This window comes from Talpa occidentalis, unplaced genomic scaffold (assembly GCF_014898055.3).
Source record: "Talpa occidentalis isolate TD23 unplaced genomic scaffold, MPIMG_talOcc4v2.1 talOcc4.3, whole genome shotgun sequence".
NCBI lineage: Eukaryota > Metazoa > Chordata > Mammalia > Eulipotyphla > Talpidae > Talpa > Talpa occidentalis.
The window spans coordinates 49,923,510-49,940,314 of NW_023603184.1; the positions used below are offsets into that span (position 1 = coordinate 49,923,510).

The 16,805-nt window shown below is 42.8% G+C and overlaps 1 pseudogene; it reads left to right on the forward strand.

The window, feature by feature from the left end:
• The window catches only part of LOC119255061 (KIF-binding protein-like), a 76,490-nt pseudogene that overhangs the window by 37,006 nt on the left and 22,679 nt on the right, over nucleotides 1-16,805 (forward strand).

Consider the following 16,805-nt stretch of genomic DNA (forward strand, 5'->3'; position numbering starts at 1 on the left):
TTAGATCCCCGGCCACCGGTGAGGGTCCCACGTGGCGTGCAGACCTCTCCTGCCGCATCTGCTGCTCCCCTCAGCAGTGTACTTCGTCAATCTACCTGCTCTGCTCTCCGCTCTGGCTCTGGTGAATTCTCTCACCCTCCAGCGCTTCTGGCTGTACCCAGTGCTTGTATAAATAAATAAATAAATCTTTAAAAAAAAAATGAACATTTAAAAAAAAAAAAGATTGAATCCAGTCACCAACTGCCAGTGATTTAATGAACCTTGCCTATTAAAAGCCCCAAACGAAAGGATTAACATAGTGTTTTAAAAAGAAAAAATAGTCCTGAAATGAAGTAATTCATGTTGGACCCACCAAGACTTGCACAGAACCAAACTGCAGTTTCCGTCAGTTCCAAAGGTGTACATTCAAGTAAACCAGCAGGAATCTCCTGCTCAGTACTACTGATTGGACTCAATCTTAACCCCCTCTCTCTTGCCTGGAAGTTAGAATTTGGGGCTGCCAGTTCTAAATTTCTAATCTGGGTTTGGTCTTACTCCTGGATAAGGTGGCATAATCCCCTCCTACATTCCCTAGTGGAGGGTGGCTTTGCCTTAAATAATTCTTGCTTTCTTTTGCTAATGACCTTGTCCTCCCCTTTTTTCTGACTATAAAAATTTTTCCTTTGAATAACATTTTGCAGCACTTTTCTACTTACTAGATAGGATGCTGCTGGATTCTTGAATCATTTAATAAGGTCTGTTAGATCTTTAAAATTAACTTGGTTGGGCTCCTGTTTTTAACAACAGCTTCCAGGCTGGTGAATACACTGAGGTGCCAAGAAGGTCGACACCCCAACTTCATGGGGACAAAAGCTCCTGAGCTCAGTACCTTTCTAGATCTTGCACTGTATCTTCCTTCCTCTGGCCATTTATTTGTATCCTTTATAATAAACCAGTAAAAATAAGTAAAATGTATTCCTGTGTTCTGTGAGCCATTCTACCAAGCCATCGAAACTGAGAAGAGGGTAGTGGTAATCCTTGTCTTATAGCCAGATGATCAGAAGAACAGGTCATCTGACACTTATGAGTGGTATCTGAAATGTCTTATGAGACTGAACCCTTAAACTTGAGGTATCTAATGATAACTCCAGGAAATATCAGAATAGAATTGGAAGACACCCAACTGGCATCTACAGGATCAGAGAATTGGTTGATGTGAGAAAGTAAACCCATACCTTGGGTTTCAAAAATATCATGATTAAAAACAATTCAACCCTGGTTAGGTGTATCTCCTAATCTTGCTATTTGTCAAAAGTTAACATTTAGCAAAGTCTCATAGATCCCATGTGTGTGTGTTTGTGTGTGTGTGTGTGTGTGATCATGAGAAGTTTGGAATGATGGGTTTGGTAAGAACAGAGGTGAATATTGTTTTTTTCCCTTGAATATTACAGGTTTAAATTTAATCTTACTGTGATCCTCCTCCTCTATATCCCTTATTTCCTTCAAGTAAACATCAAGTTAACTCAGCTCTTTTGAAAATCAAATCCACTCTACCTGGCTCAGTTACCTTTCTATTTGGTTGTGCAAATATTCCATTTTCTAAAATATCCTGTAAGGTAGTAGAGAGCTAAGGACTTGTTTTTAACCTTGACGACATGGTATAATTTGCCATGCGGTTTTAGGTAGTCACTTAGGCCAAAGGCTGTATGGACGATGGATTTGCAGCATGTAAAACACAAAAGCTCAGGTTCTTGAGTCATCCAAACCTGGATCCAAATCAACTACCCAGAACTTACTGGCTATATAAGTTTGAACAAGTTACTCACCCTATCCAAACCTGCATTTCTTCACTGGGGGTGTATGTAAAAGTTTTCAATAAAGTCATGTTTATAAAGTGCTCAATGTAAAGGCTGGCACATGGTAAGCACTCACAAGTGGCAAACGTGGAGTTTAATTGCCAAGTTCTAGGAATGTTTTTTCTGTTGAGTCTTAGCTAGATTTTCATCAGACCCTACCTCTTATTTCTCATGAAAATCACCTGACACAATGTCTGTCCCCTAGTCCGGACCAGAAGATTATTCAAGTGTCATCCCAATCCAACTGTGGGTCCACATTATGTCAAAGTAACATAGACAAGGCCAGTTCAGTCCTTGACACTTGCTTCTTTCTTTTAGTGTGCTTGAAACCCAGGATTTCTATTCTGGGCTGTAACAGGAGCCTTCCCAATGCTTGGGGGCATGACTGGCTAAGCTGAGGCTTGCCAAAGCAGCTGAGTTTAAGGGCCAGGCCCAGTGCCAGCTGCAGGAAAGAGGCCTGTGTTGCACTGAGACCCTGAACTCAGCATGCAGCCTGTGGACCAGCCTCCATTATTCTGACAATTGGTGGCAGTACCTGCTATATAGCAGTTCATGCTCCATTTGCTCAGGTGAGTATCTGGCCCTGCCAAAGCCTCAACTACAGCATAAGTAGAGTTTGGCCTGAACTTAACTCTTGAATACCACATGGGAATTAAAGACAAATCAATCAGGTTAGTGTTCCTGACAAACCAATCAGGTTCAAGTTTCCACTGATGCCATTTAAGGTTTTTGAAACTATTAAGGATTGTAAATTGGATCAATCAGATTTGAGCTGGACCAGCACCAATCAAAAAAACTAGAAATGAAACAATTCTAAACAGACCAATCAGGTTTGCAGGTAGAGACCCTGAAGGGCAGCAGCCAGCTTGAATTCCTTCCTCAGACAGGATTCACCAGATGCCCACTCAAAAGATGGGATTCATCAGTTGGCTTCAGAAACACCTGTCTAGAGACTTCAAGACCTTTGAAAGAACTTCAGGACCTCCATAAACCTCCGTAGACATTTGCATCTGATCTGTGCTTCAAAATGCAGTCTCACCACCTCTCCTGCCTCTGGTCCTGCCTCCAACATCACCTACATTTTGACACCACTGGTTTGTGTCTAGTGTCTTTAAAAGAGCTCTCTGCCACTGGACTGTGCCTGGCATCACCAAGAGCTATAATACTGGTGACTCATACTTCTGGCACTGCCACCCCTGAGCTGTGCTGACTGGCACTGCTGACCTGTGTGTCCAGCTATTCACTGCCTCTGATCCTCCACCTCCTGATGCTGCTGTCTCTGGCATTGTTCAATCCTGCATCTGGTGCTGCCCAGTCCAGTCTCTGCATATGTTGGCCACTCGGTGACACCTCAGCAGCATCACCTGGGATCACTTCTTACTGCCACCATGACTTGGACTCTGGTCTACCACTTACCAGTGTGTCAGGCTCCAGGCTCTCATTGAAGAGATAACACCATCTTGCATGAGCGGTCTTTGCTTTAGACAACTGGACACTGCAGACACTATCTGGGGTAGGACAGCTGGACAATTGTGGCCTTTGAAACTCTTTCCTTTTTCCCAATTTCCTCTTTGTTAATAAACCCCATTGCTGATGCCCCCTGAGCCTGAGTGGTGCCTTGCAGCTGTGAGCATATGGGTGAGGACCGCCAACCATGACATTTGGCCACAACCCACACTACTCCTCTGCTGCCATCCTAGAACAAGTCCTTCAGTAAAATGTACTTGGCCAATTCAAGTACTTTGCAGCTCTGTCTTCTTGCTAATTCGTCAATATTTCCAACAGACTTTTCCTGATTGCTGCAAGCTAGGGAAACAAAATTACAATGGTGTAGTCTTTACATTCCAGTAAAATTCATATTCTGTTTATACTGATAGAGTTAGTGCTGTGATCAGTGAGTCTCAGCCCAGAAATAAAACCATCTGTGAAGTTTTAAAAAGTACAAATGCTTATATCCCCTAATTAGCAAATCTGGGTGGGACTCAACCATATAAAATTTCCAAATTTCCTCAAGGATTTTACTGAACAGCCAGCACAAAGAAGAACCACAACATGTGTCGAAAGTGGAAAGATGATACACATCTGAAAAGATTGGGTGGACTTTACATTGAGATTTAAATTGTATACTGAAGAATGAATATTTTTCCAGGAAAGTAAGAGAATGTTAGGAAAAGGAAAAGCACACTATAATTTTTACTAATACACTAGGGGAAAAGGTTTAGGAGACTAATTTATGAATAATATAAATGCATATTATCTATCCATTTCTGGAGAGGAAATAGAAATACCTTTACCTTTGTTTATTAATGCATTTGGTTCACACAGGGTATAGTGACCATTTCAGTTTCATCGATAAATTACAAACTCTCTCGGGAGAAGGACATGTGACTTAGTCTTTGTAATCCCACAACTGCTGCACAGTAGGTTGCTATGTGTATTGAATGAATGAATGAATGAGTGAATGGTAGTCTCTAGGGTACGATCTAAGTAATTATTCAAGACAAGTAAGACAGGAACTTTGGGGAGAAAATTAGCTTCTTGATTGTATTTGCAAAGCATGAAAGTGATCACCTGTTTTTTTGTCCATGTGTTATATCCCTGTTTGAAATATCCAAAACACATCCATTAATTTGACAAGAACTTGTAGAGTTTCTTTTATAAACCAGGCCCTCCTTTTACGTAATTATTTTCAAAGTGACATGAATTAATTTCTTGTTTTTTAAATATATGTTAATAATTCAATATTAGAGAAGGAAAATTTGTACTGAATGAGTACCAACCCTATGCTTAGTACTTTGTATACGTTCATATCTGATTTAAATGATATCATCTCATTTTATTTTCTTTTTTAATACCATCTAATTTTTAGTCCTCCCATCAATCTTGTAAATAATCTTCTCCTTCCTATCACCATTTTTATAGAGGAGGAAATTTATACTTGAAGGTGGAAGGTCCAAAATCATGTGACTAATGGGTAGAAGTACCAGAATCTGGCCACAGAATTTGTCTACCTTCAAAAACCAGACCCTTTTCTTCACCTCTTGGATTAGCCCAAAGAATCTTTTTAAAACTTTATTAATGAAGCCAGGTGGTTATTAAGAACTAACCATTCGGGCCTTCCCGGTGGCGCAGCGGTTGAGCGCTGGGTTGCGAAGCTGCCCGGGGCCTCTGCGGCGCCGGTTCGATCCCCAGCTGCTCCCCGGCCACCGGAGGAGGGTCCCACGTGGCGCGCAGACCTCTCCTGACGCCCGCTGCTCCCCTCAGCAGTGTACTTCGGTCCTTCTGCCTGCTCTGCTCCCCGCTCTGGCTCTGGTGAATTCTCCCACCCTCCCGCGCTTCTGACTGTACCCAGTGCATGTATAAACAAACAAACAAACAAATAAATAAAAAACATGCCTCTATTAAAAAAAAATTAAAAAAAAAAGAACTAACCATTCAACAAACTGAGCCCACAGGTTCTATGGCATCAGAATGCTCACTTTAAATTAATAGATTATCCTTAAGACTACAACAGTAACTTCATCAACCTCTCACCACTGATTCAGTTGTTTTGAACATGCAGTTTGTGATGAAATCTATGCACACAAAGTGAGGTTTGTCAGTTTTTATTTATTTTTTTTTTTTGGACTGGGTTTGCTTGATTGGTCATTTTTAAGCCATCCCAAGTCTACTTCAAAACAACATTATCTAGAGTGTTAGTAAATAACTGATTGATTTGGCCAGTGCAATAAATCAGTTTGGATAGTGAATTAAACACCAGAAAATAAAACAATATCAAATTTAAAATTAGATTCCAAGATTGTTAGTCTGTCAAAACCGACCAAAGTCTTGAGAAATTTATTCATGTAGTTCCAAAATATCATGCATAGATATGGGAGTTGGGGAGAAGGATGGGATGAAAAAGTAGTGTATCCATCTCAGGAGTGAAACGATGATATGATAGACATCCTATTCTGTACAGGGTATCCAAACTTTTCCCTCCCAGGTCACCCTACACTGCAACAACGGCTGGGTCAAGATATCTAACTGGCCCATAGTGCCCCAAGGGTGGTTCATAGATTAAAATCTCCACAGTCTATGCGGAATGATTTCTTTAGTTTCATATTCTTTAGAGAAATCATTTTCTTGGATTGGTTTCCTATCCAGGAGCTTGTTAGAGGGGGCTGCCAGCATTCTATGTAGATGAAGTCTTTACCACCTGACTTGGGGACAGACTGGCAGGACATATTAGAAGGAGTGCAAGATTCAGGGCAGAGACTCTCCTCAATGCAGGAAAGACATCAGATGTTCCAACTCAGTTCTGGAGTAGTAGTTGACCATTTATTGGCAGGAACTCTTTAGTCAGACAGTGAGTAGAACAATTCAAATGTTTGCTACCTGAGAGAAGGGAATGGACTGGAAAGAAGGACCCCAAGTTCCTTGAAAAAGTTCTTGAAGAAATTGAGAGGATGGACCTAATAATGATTTAACTATAGGGAAATTATGAAAGCCCAAGAGCAGATTAGCATATTTGGGAGAATAGCGGTTAAAACTCCTTACGACTTCTAGACAAGCAACCTCAGCAAGAAGGCAATGTGTTTGAGAAAGGAGGCCTAGACCCAACTGGTCAGTGTTAAAACCAATTGCCAGAAAGTGTCATAGAAGCAATAGCAGGAAAAGAGAGTGAAGAGATGAACATTCCAGTTTCCAGGGATTTCATGGAGACCCTGAGACTTGAGAGGCTACCCCAGGACTCTGACCAGGAAGGAGAGACTTGGGGAAGAGGGTTTCTGATTTTGGCTTAGATACTATTTTGTTTCCCTAAGTGCCTTTGTATTGAATTTTTCTATATACCATATACCAGGTTTTTATTGTTGTTGATTTTAATCAAATCTGATTCCTTTTTGTTGTTGTTATTCAATCTTCTTTATTTTCAAATCTGATTTCTGCTAGTGCCCTTGTTTGATCCACATTTATTCTTATTTAGTAAAGTTGAAAATGAGCACTTTAACATCTATTTCTTTGACAAGATAGTATAGCAAAATGGTTACTATTTTGGACTCTGGAACTACAAGTGTTCAAATCCTGATTCTACCATTTACTGTCTAATATAGTCTTAGCAAGTTCCTTAACCTTGATTTCCCTAAGTCTTGATTTTCTCATCCCTAAAATGGGAATTAATGAATCAATAAAACCTACATCACAAATTTACTGAGGATTCAATGAGATGAATGCATGTAAAGTGCTTAGATCACTGTCTACTTATAGAAATTCTCAATCTTATTGATGATGATGATGTTAAAGTTGAGAAAGTATTATCAGATGTATTTTCCCACTGGAATTATTTAATGTTGACATACAGTGCAAGTCCAGGATGCAAAAGTAGATTAATAGGGAAGAGAGATTGATAAAGCAGAGATCCTTTCCCTCTTTTAGTCTCTGGAACCTAGTATTAGATGAAGTTTTATCAGTTATCCCCAAGTGTTCTGAATCTCATATGCTTTCTTTCTTTTCTCACTCACTGCCTTTCAGCTCCCTCCTCTTTACTTCATGATTGGAATGTCCCAACATGGGGTTTGTCACTGTTCCAGAAAACCCCGTCTCTACTTCACTTAATCATCAAATGCTTCTCCATTTTACTCAGGAAACTGCTGAGCCCTTTTGAGGGTAGCAAGAGCACAGACCACAGTGCTCACCCTTTGAGCAGGGCCTCTTGGGAGGAAATGCCAGGTGCTGTGGTGGGGACTGGGCAAAGCCTCAGTGTCACCCACCGTGTTTTCCCTTTCCTCATACTTGAGAATTCTCTGTGTGGCTGGGGAAATCCAGCTCAGTCATCTCTGAAGATCTCTGAATTACAAGCTTGATCTTCCATTATGGTTGGTTTTGGTGGGGGAGAGGGGCCTGAAGGAACTGTCCCCACCCACACCCAACATTTCTAGGTCATCGACTTACACACCAAAACGTTCTCTCTACTGAGAGAGATATAGCCATCCCTATAGTCCACCAAATTGGTCAGAGCATCAGACTCAGCCATCAGAAGGGTGTATGCATTGAAGAGTAAGTTGGTGTCCTCTTTCTATTAGGACTTATAGTCATCAGTCACTTAATACAGATGCTCACCCCATCAACTTCCTTCCCCTCCTACACTATTGAGAATAACGCATAAAGAAAAAGGCATTTTGGACTCAGCCTTTTGCTAGGTCACTTAAACTAAAGATATCACAAAGTTTAATTCATAGAATATAATTAATCGGGAGCATTAAATCAGCAGATGGAATTGAAGCTAGAAATTCTCTGCCAGCAGTGCCCCTATATTTTGAATCCCCTCATACCTCTCTGTGGATGAGATCAGGAATATAAACTTGATAGGAAGGACAAATACCAGTGCTTCAGTTTCCTTGGTGTAGTTGTCTTTTTATTCTCCCTGATATAATATTTACTCTGGCTATCATGTTTTTTTCTTTCAGGAAATGGAACTGTCTTCAGGGTTGGTGCCCTTCTAAGATTTTTTACCACTCCTTCCTATTGATTCATAGAATCTCCATTCCTGCCCAATAATGACAACTATAATACACTAATGGCCACCCAAAGTTACTCCTGAAACCTAAAAATGTTGTCTTATTTGGGATAAGAGGTATTTGCAGATGAGATTAAATTAAGAATCTTGAGATAGGAAGATTACTCTGGATTATCTGGGTGAGCCCTAAATGCAATCACAACTGTCCTCATAAAAGAGAGGCAGGAGGAGATGTGACACATACAGGTGATGTCAAGAGGGAACAGAAAGATCTGACATCAAGGGGAGAAAAAGGAGTACTATGACCAGGATAAGATAAATAAAGACTAGCAATCAAGGTGTTGAATGAGGCTAGATCAAGGATAGCAGGAGTATTCAAGGAGGGTCTTGTTTTTAAGGATGTGAAATGTATTAGAGAAGAAAAAAAGAAACTCATTAAAAGAGGTTACTAACATTGTGGTAAAGAGATTATTAGTGTATTTTGAAAAGGCAGTTATGGAATGATAACAAGTCGTGTTCTAGAGCTTACCCTAGAATATGTCTTACTTCCTTTCTTTTCTAATGTGGTTAAGGTCACCACTGCTTTGTGTGCAGATGGGTTGCCCTTATTTTATCTCCACTCATTCCAGTCATTTTAGAAAAAAATCTCCTAAAATATATTATGAATATGTTATTGCTTTGGTCAACAGCCTACAGGCAGGGACTTAAGACATCTATTGGAAAAATCTACATTTCTACTGGTGCACTTCTGATATGTCTGTTTACCAAAAGTTTGTGAGTTTTTCCTACCCTAAATAATTCTGTGATACCAATTGGGTATCCTACAACTTAACTCATTTTTGACAATATTGTTTTACTTACCTACAAATTGGAGGTTTACAAGAACTCCCCCTTGGATACAATTATTTGCTAAAAACATAGAATTCAGGAAAATACTTATATTTACCAGTTTATTAAAGGATATGCCAAATGATACGGATGAATATCCATATGAAGAGGTACATAGAGTGGGGTCTGAGAGGGTTCCAAGCACAGAAACCTTTGTCCCAGTGGAGTTGGGTACATCAACCTCCTGGTACGTAGAGGTATTCACCAACCCAGAAGCTCTGTGAGTCCCATACTAGTGGGAGCTTATGGAGTTTTCACACATAGGTATGATCGATTAATTCGGTTTCCAGCCCCTCTCCTCTCTCTAGAGAAGCAGAGGGGTTAGGCTGAAAATTCCAAGCTGTTTCTTATAGTCTGTCTGGTGACCAGTTGTCATTCAGGAACCCAGCCAGAAATGCTTTATTAGAATGAAAGATGCTTAATAATCATATCATTTGGAAATTTATAAGGTTTTTAGGAGCCCTGTGTCAGGGGTTAGAAAGGAAGACCAAGTATACACATTTCTTATTATAATCCCATTAGAAATTCTCCACACATGGTAAGATTTCCATTTTTTTTAATGTTAACTAATACTCCATTGTATGAAAATAATGAAACCATGCAAAGCAGGGGAGCAAATATAATGGTTGATGGGTTCCCACCCATTCAGTTACAACAGCAACTGCATGATTCAACTCGGGCTCAGGATTCAACAACAACAGTTTACTTACAAGAGAGATATAGAGAAGTTGGGAGAGAGGAAAGAGTTAGAGACAGGACCAGAGGCAGTAACAATGGCCAGGTGGTGATTTGAAGCAGAAATTGGACTCAAGGGTCTTGAAGGTCTGGTCTCTGTGAAGGTCTTTGAAAGTCTTTCTGGAGGGGGCACCACAACAGTCAGTCACAGCAAACCAAAACTTTTGATGGGCAGCACTGTCTGTATGATGGGTCAGCACAAGAGGCAACAGCATCAGGGAGCTGTGTTGCAGTACAAGGATCAGTGTTACAGTTCTGCAAAGGTCTTTCCAGGAGAGGGTTTGGATGAATCTGACAAACTATTGAAACTAGCTGAATTATATACCCTTAGGGTGCCCACCTTTAAAACCTGGTTGGCCACCTTACACCAGGGAGAATGGCACACATTAAAAAAAAAAAAAGAAAAAGAAAACTAGCAACAAGAAACATCGGCAAGGATGTGGAGAAAAAGAACTCTCCTATACTGCTGGTGGGAATGAAAACTGGTCCAACCACTATGGAAAGCTGTCTGGAGGGTCCTCAAACTGCTAAAGATGGAGCTTCCATATGATCCAGCAATTCCACTCCCAGATATCCACCCAAAGGACACAAACACATTAATTCAAAAGGAAACTTGCACCCCTATGTTTATTGCAGCACTATTTACAATAGGTAAATGCCCAAAAATAATGACTGGATCAGGAAGACGTGGTATATATATACCATGGAATATTACTCAGCAATCAAAAAAGATAAACTCATGCCATTGGCAGCAACATGGATGGAGCTAGAAGGCATCATACTCAGTGAAATAATCTAGAAAGAAAAAGAAAAATATCAGATGGTTTCACTTATAGGAGTAATGTACACGAGCCAAATAAGGGATCAGGAAAAAAAAGTGATTATAATAAATTAAGAATCAAAATCTATAGGTAACTATAAATCAGAGACATTCTTCAGGGGAGGAGGGGAGAGCAGGATCAAAACAGGAATGGAAAGAGCACAAAGGACTATGGTGATGGTGCATGGGTGAATTGGTGGTGGGAATTTCACAGGGACAACACCTGAGAGGAAAAAGCATACATTGTACAAAAATGATGATGTAAAAAATATATAAAGAAAAAAAAAAAGCTGGTTTGTTAATTTAATTTTATTCAATTGGCACCCGTCATAACTCCAATCAGATTGGTCCATTTATAATCCCAGGTATTTAATTGGTGCCGGTCATTTCCAATTTCATGTTGTTTTCATAACTACCTGACCCTGCACCAGTGCGCCCCACCTGACCTATACTGAGGTTGGGCTTCAAAGAAAACACCAGAGCAATGAGGGTAGAGGTGTGTTCAGGCCCAGCTGTTTGAGTGGTGCTGGTTGAGCTTTAATCAAAATGGTTCATTTTCAATCCCATGTTGATTTCATGGGCCCCTCTGACAATACCATATTTTCTTTACCTATTCATCTCTCAATAAACATTTGGGTTTTTCCATATCTTGGCTATCCTAAAAAGTGCTGCAGGAAACATATGAGTGTAGATTTCTGTTTGAGATCCTGATTTCAATTCTTTTGAATATGTACCTGCTGCCTAGCAGAGCAGCAGCATTGGGGCAGCACAGGACAGAGAAAAGACAACTCAGAGTCCAAGGAGAGCAAGCCCTAGAGGGGCTTGCACCTCTACAAGGGTAGTCTCAAGTTCATTGAGGATCAGTTCAGGGAAGGTGGTCAAGTACATGGAGTAATGTATGCCCCTGGGGATGTGTATTGGGGATGCACAAGCTGGAGTGGAGGTGAGTAGGGGCTGTTGCCTGGGGGGCTCCATTGTTCCCCCCCATCAGAACATTCTATCTCTAGTTCCTGTTCTCACTTAACTTTCTGACAAGGTGGTCTAGCTGGTTATGCTAATTTGGCCATAATATCTGCCTGCTGTTTTCAGCAGGCACTGGTTTTCCTGTATGTTCCTGTAAGGTCAGGACAGGCCACAGTGCAGATTTTCTATGATCCCATGCAGACCGGGTAAAGGAGGAGTTCTGGAGCCCAGGGGTTTTTTGCAGGTCTTTTATTGGGGTTCACCCGGTACACAGCAGGCAAGGGTGCTGGGGGGCCGGGAGGCTGGCAGGCCTCCTAGCCCCCAGCAAGTCTTCACTCTATCTGGGTCTTCTCGGCTTCTCTCTCGGCTTCTTCTGCTGGCGTCCCCGTGACGACACCCTTAAAAGCCCAGTCTCAGCCCAGGTGAATCCCATCTACCTCTGCCCACACCCTACTCCAGGTGCCCGCCATCAGGCATGCATTCAGGACCGCAAGGATCCATCATCTATCCTGATGGAGGGAGGGCAGAAAAGCCTGACATTTTTCCTTACCCTACAGTCCACCCCCTCAGCGTTTTCTGCCATATAGTCTTCATATATACAATTTTCCTTAGCAAACATAAACAATGCAGCCATGTCCCACAAAAGCAAATACATCACAATATAACAACAAAATACAACAGAACACAAATAAGTCCAGGCAGGGCCCCAACCTAGTGGCAAAAGACAATTATTGGTACCAGCAGATGAGCCACCAAATCTGCTGCCGAAGGCACTGCTCATACGAGGGAGGGGAATCACTCACGGCATCTACTGTCACACACCAGGAGCCGTCAGGCTTCCTGGCCTTCTCTGGCTGTAGTCTCGGCCACAAGCCACACACCGTATCCACCCCCAGGATGCACTAGCTCTGGGATTGGCGATTCTATTCTATTGGGGGTAATTGCCAACCCTCAGGGTTTCTGTCTGCAGTCGCTCCAACACTCGGCCTTCATAGCCACCAATACGACTCGCAGACCCCTGCACTCAGGCCAACCCACTGCACAAGCACATGGGTCGGGGATCCAAACTCTACATTCAGCTTGGGCTCCATCCCAAGCCACGTTCCCCATGTTCCCCTTGGAGGACGGGTTCCTCAGCTCCTCACCCTCACTCAAGAATGAGCAGGGCATCACCCACAGGTGATTTTACAAGACTCACTGGCCTTCAGCATACCCAGGCTGCTTAACAGCCGTTCAGGACTTCTCAACTTAGCATCAGCACCAGCTTTTGCCTTTTCAGTTGGCTTTTCTCCTCCACCTGGCTGCTGGGCATACACAGGCTGCTTTTGGCCATCAAGGCCCACTGGCCACCCCCAGATTCCCAAAAAAAGACATAACCTGCCAAGGTCCTTTGCCTTCTGGCAGGATTGTCAGTCCAAGTCCATTAGTCCAAGTCCATTGGCCTCTCCCTGCATCAGCACTGGCGAGCTCTGAATCGTGGTCCTCTCTTCGCCCATGATTCTTGCTGCCTCAGGGGTCATTGGCTGGTCCTCTCGGGCGTCTCCTCCTCCAGCTGAGGTCTCGACCTGCAGCTCCCGGACGATGTCCACCTTCTGTACCGCCATGGCGCCTCCAGCGTCGTCACAGGCAAACAGTCTGTTATTCCTTAGTCCCTCCAGGTCTTCGGAGGGCTCCAATACCCGTCTGCATGGATCATCATGCCAACTATGCCAATTGTAAGGTCAGGACAGGCCACAGTGCAGGTTTTCTATGATCCCATGCAGACCGGGTAAAGGAGGAGTTCTGGAGCCCTCAAGGGTTTTTTGCAGGTCTTTTATTGGGGTTCACCCAGTACACAGCAAGCAGGGGTGCTGGCAGGCCTCCCAGCCCTCAGCAAGTCCTCACTCTATCTGGGTTCTCCGGTGATCTTTGCTTCTGCTTCTTTGCTTCTCTCTCAGCTTCTCTTCGGCTTCTGCTGGTGTCCCCGTGACGCCGCCCTTAAAAGCCCTGTCTCAGCCCAGGTGAATCCCATCTACCTATGCCCACACCCTACTCCAGGTGCCCGCCATCAGGCATGCATTTGGGACTGCAAGGATCCATCATCTATCCTGATGGTGGGAAGGCAGAAAAGCCTGACATTTTTCCTTACCCTACAGTTCCTTATACCAAGACTTTTGTCCTGATGAGAAGCCCCTGTCTGACCCTACATTTTAGCTTCAACAGCAGGAACTCTGGGCACCAAGACAACATCCCAAGAACAAGGTGGGGCTGGGGAATCTACATATACCCAACAGTGGAGTTGCTGCATCATTTGGTAGTTTTAGTTTTTTGAGACACCTCAATACTGTTTTGCATAGTCACTGCGTCATTTAACGTTCCCACTAACAGTGTACAGGATTTCCAAAGTCTTACTTTTTTTTTTTTTTTTTTTTTAGCTTACAAACAATAGAAATTTATATCTCATCGTTCTGGATAAAGTCAATTATCAGGGTGCTTTCATGGTCACTTACTCTTCTTGGTGCAGACTTCTGACTTTTCTCTGTGTCCTCATACAGTAGAGGGGCAAAGGAGATTTCTCAGACTTCTTATGAAGGCAAAGACCTTATGACCTCATCACCTCTAAAGACCCCCTCACCTCCAACTACGCTCATACCCAAGTCATGTGTTTAATCTTAATTTTACAGGTTACATTTTTGATCTTCCATATGTGTGCACTTTCTACTCATCCTCCACCAAACCACCTTTGCCCATACTCCCCTATCTCCCTCCCCCAACTCCACCTCCTTCCTCTCTATTCCCTCTGGTAACCATATTATTTCACTGAGTTCAAGATTTATTCTTACAATGCTTTTCCTGTGTTTGTGTGTTTTTTTTATTTATATTCCACAGATGAGTAAAATTGTTTGATGTCTGTCTTTCACTTTTTGATAAAATTCACTTAACATAATCACTTTGAGGTCCATACATTTTGTCCCGAATGCTACTGTTTTGTCTCTTTTCTCAACTGTATAGTACTCCATTGAGAATATAGTCCACAATTTCTTTTTTTTTTTAAGATTTATTTATTTATTTATACAAGCACTGGGTACAGTCAGAAGCATGGGAGGGTGAGAGAATTCACCAGAGCCAGAGGGGAGAGCAGAGCAGGCAGACTGACGAAGTACACTGCTGAGGGGAGCAGCGGGCGGCAGGAGAGGTCTGTGCGCCATGTGGGACCCTAGCCCAGCAGCCGGGGATCCAACCGGCGCTGCAGAGGCTGCTGGCAGCTTTGCAGCCCAGCGCTCAACCTCTGCGCCACTGGGGATGCCCTAGTCCACAATTTCTTTATCTGATCATCCATTGAAGGGCATTTGGGTTGGCTCCATGACTTGGCAATTGTGGTCAGTGCTGCTATGTACGAAGGCATAGATAAATCTTTTCATGTTAGAGTTTTCATATAATTTGGATAAATACCTAACAGAGGTATTGCCAAGTAGTGTGGAGTTTCCTTTTTTTATTTTCTCAAGAAATCTCCATACCATTTTTCCACAGGGACTGCAACAATTTGCATTCCCATCAACAATGGATGAGTTCATTGTTTACCACAACCTTGCCAGCATCTGTTGATTCCATTCTTCTTTATATGCTCCATTCTCACAGGGGTGAAACAGTATCTCATCATGGATTTGATTTGCATTTCCCTTACGATAAGTGATGTTGAAGAATTTTTCACATGACTATGGGCTCTCTCAGTGGCTTCCTTTAAAAATGTCTGTTTAGAGACAGATCAACATGGCGGTGGGGAAACCCTGCGAGTAAGTCCTCCCATAAAAAAAAGCTAATAGGGAGGAAAAGTGGCAGGTCCCTGCGAGAACCAGGACACGGAAAGATACACAGGCGACTCTAGCAAAATGCCCAAAGAGGAAAGTTGCCATAAAAGAGGACGAGAAGAGAGGAAAACTCAGAACCCTGCTACCCTCCCCTACCCACAAAGCCAGCACTCTCTGACCAACTTAGAAAGAAAAACAACAACAACAACAACAAGAACAAACTACAGATCAAGCAGGACAGTGAGTGGAAAGGAACTACTGCAGGCACCGCACCCCGCAAACGGGCACTGTGGAGAACCCAGCAGGAGTCGCCACTGGAGGTGAGAGACCCTCTCTGGGCGCCATTAGAGGAACATAAGGACTCACTGAGAGACCTGCAAATAGCCCAAGGCCAGCCGTCAGCTTGTGAGGAAAAGCACATGGGTGCGCGAAAAGCATACGTGGATTGCAGCTGCCCAGGTCCCCGGGTCCGTCACCTAGATTCCTGGAGAGATGTAGAACTGTCACTGAGGTGAATGACCCTCACTGAATAATCAAAAAGAAGGCGCGACATGCCATATTTAAGACAGGGAGCTTTGCATCCAGACCTCACCAAAACGTGTGGTACAGGAAAGGGCTGTCCCGACAGTCAGAGGTGAGCTGAAACCCCACACAAGCTAGACCCCGTGACTAGCCGCCAGTTGGTGCCCAGAGTGAGATCCAGACACTACCGGGGCAGACTGAGGGTGCAAGGAAGTGCCTCCCAGACTCACCATATTTAAGACAGAGAAGTCCTGGTCCGGACCTCACCAAAACTGTGTGGAACTGAGAAAGGGCTGTTCCCACAGTCAGAGCTTCCTACATCCCAGAAGGAGCTCACCAAAGAGATGCTGGCCAGTACCAGTGACACAGTGTCCCAACACATAGGACAAATCAGAAAACAAGCAGCAGGGAGAAGAAAAACTACAAGCAACCAAGCAAGTCCTCAGGGAAAAGACACACCACAAAAAGAAAATCAACAACCAAACTGCAACCACAGTGACTTGGAAGAAGTTCTGAGCCTTCCAATAGAGAATTTAAAATTGCCATGATTAAAAAACTGAGAGAAGTAAAAAATGATGTGGGAAAAATAATCAGCGATCAGAAGAATGAAATTGAGTCCCTAAAGAGGGAAGTGAAAGAAATGCAGGAGATCAAAGGATTAACAAAAGAGCTAAAGAACTCTGGGAAAAGCAGTGAAAGCAGAATAGATGAAATGGAAGAATGAATAAGCACTCTCGAAACACAGAAATAAAAAAGAA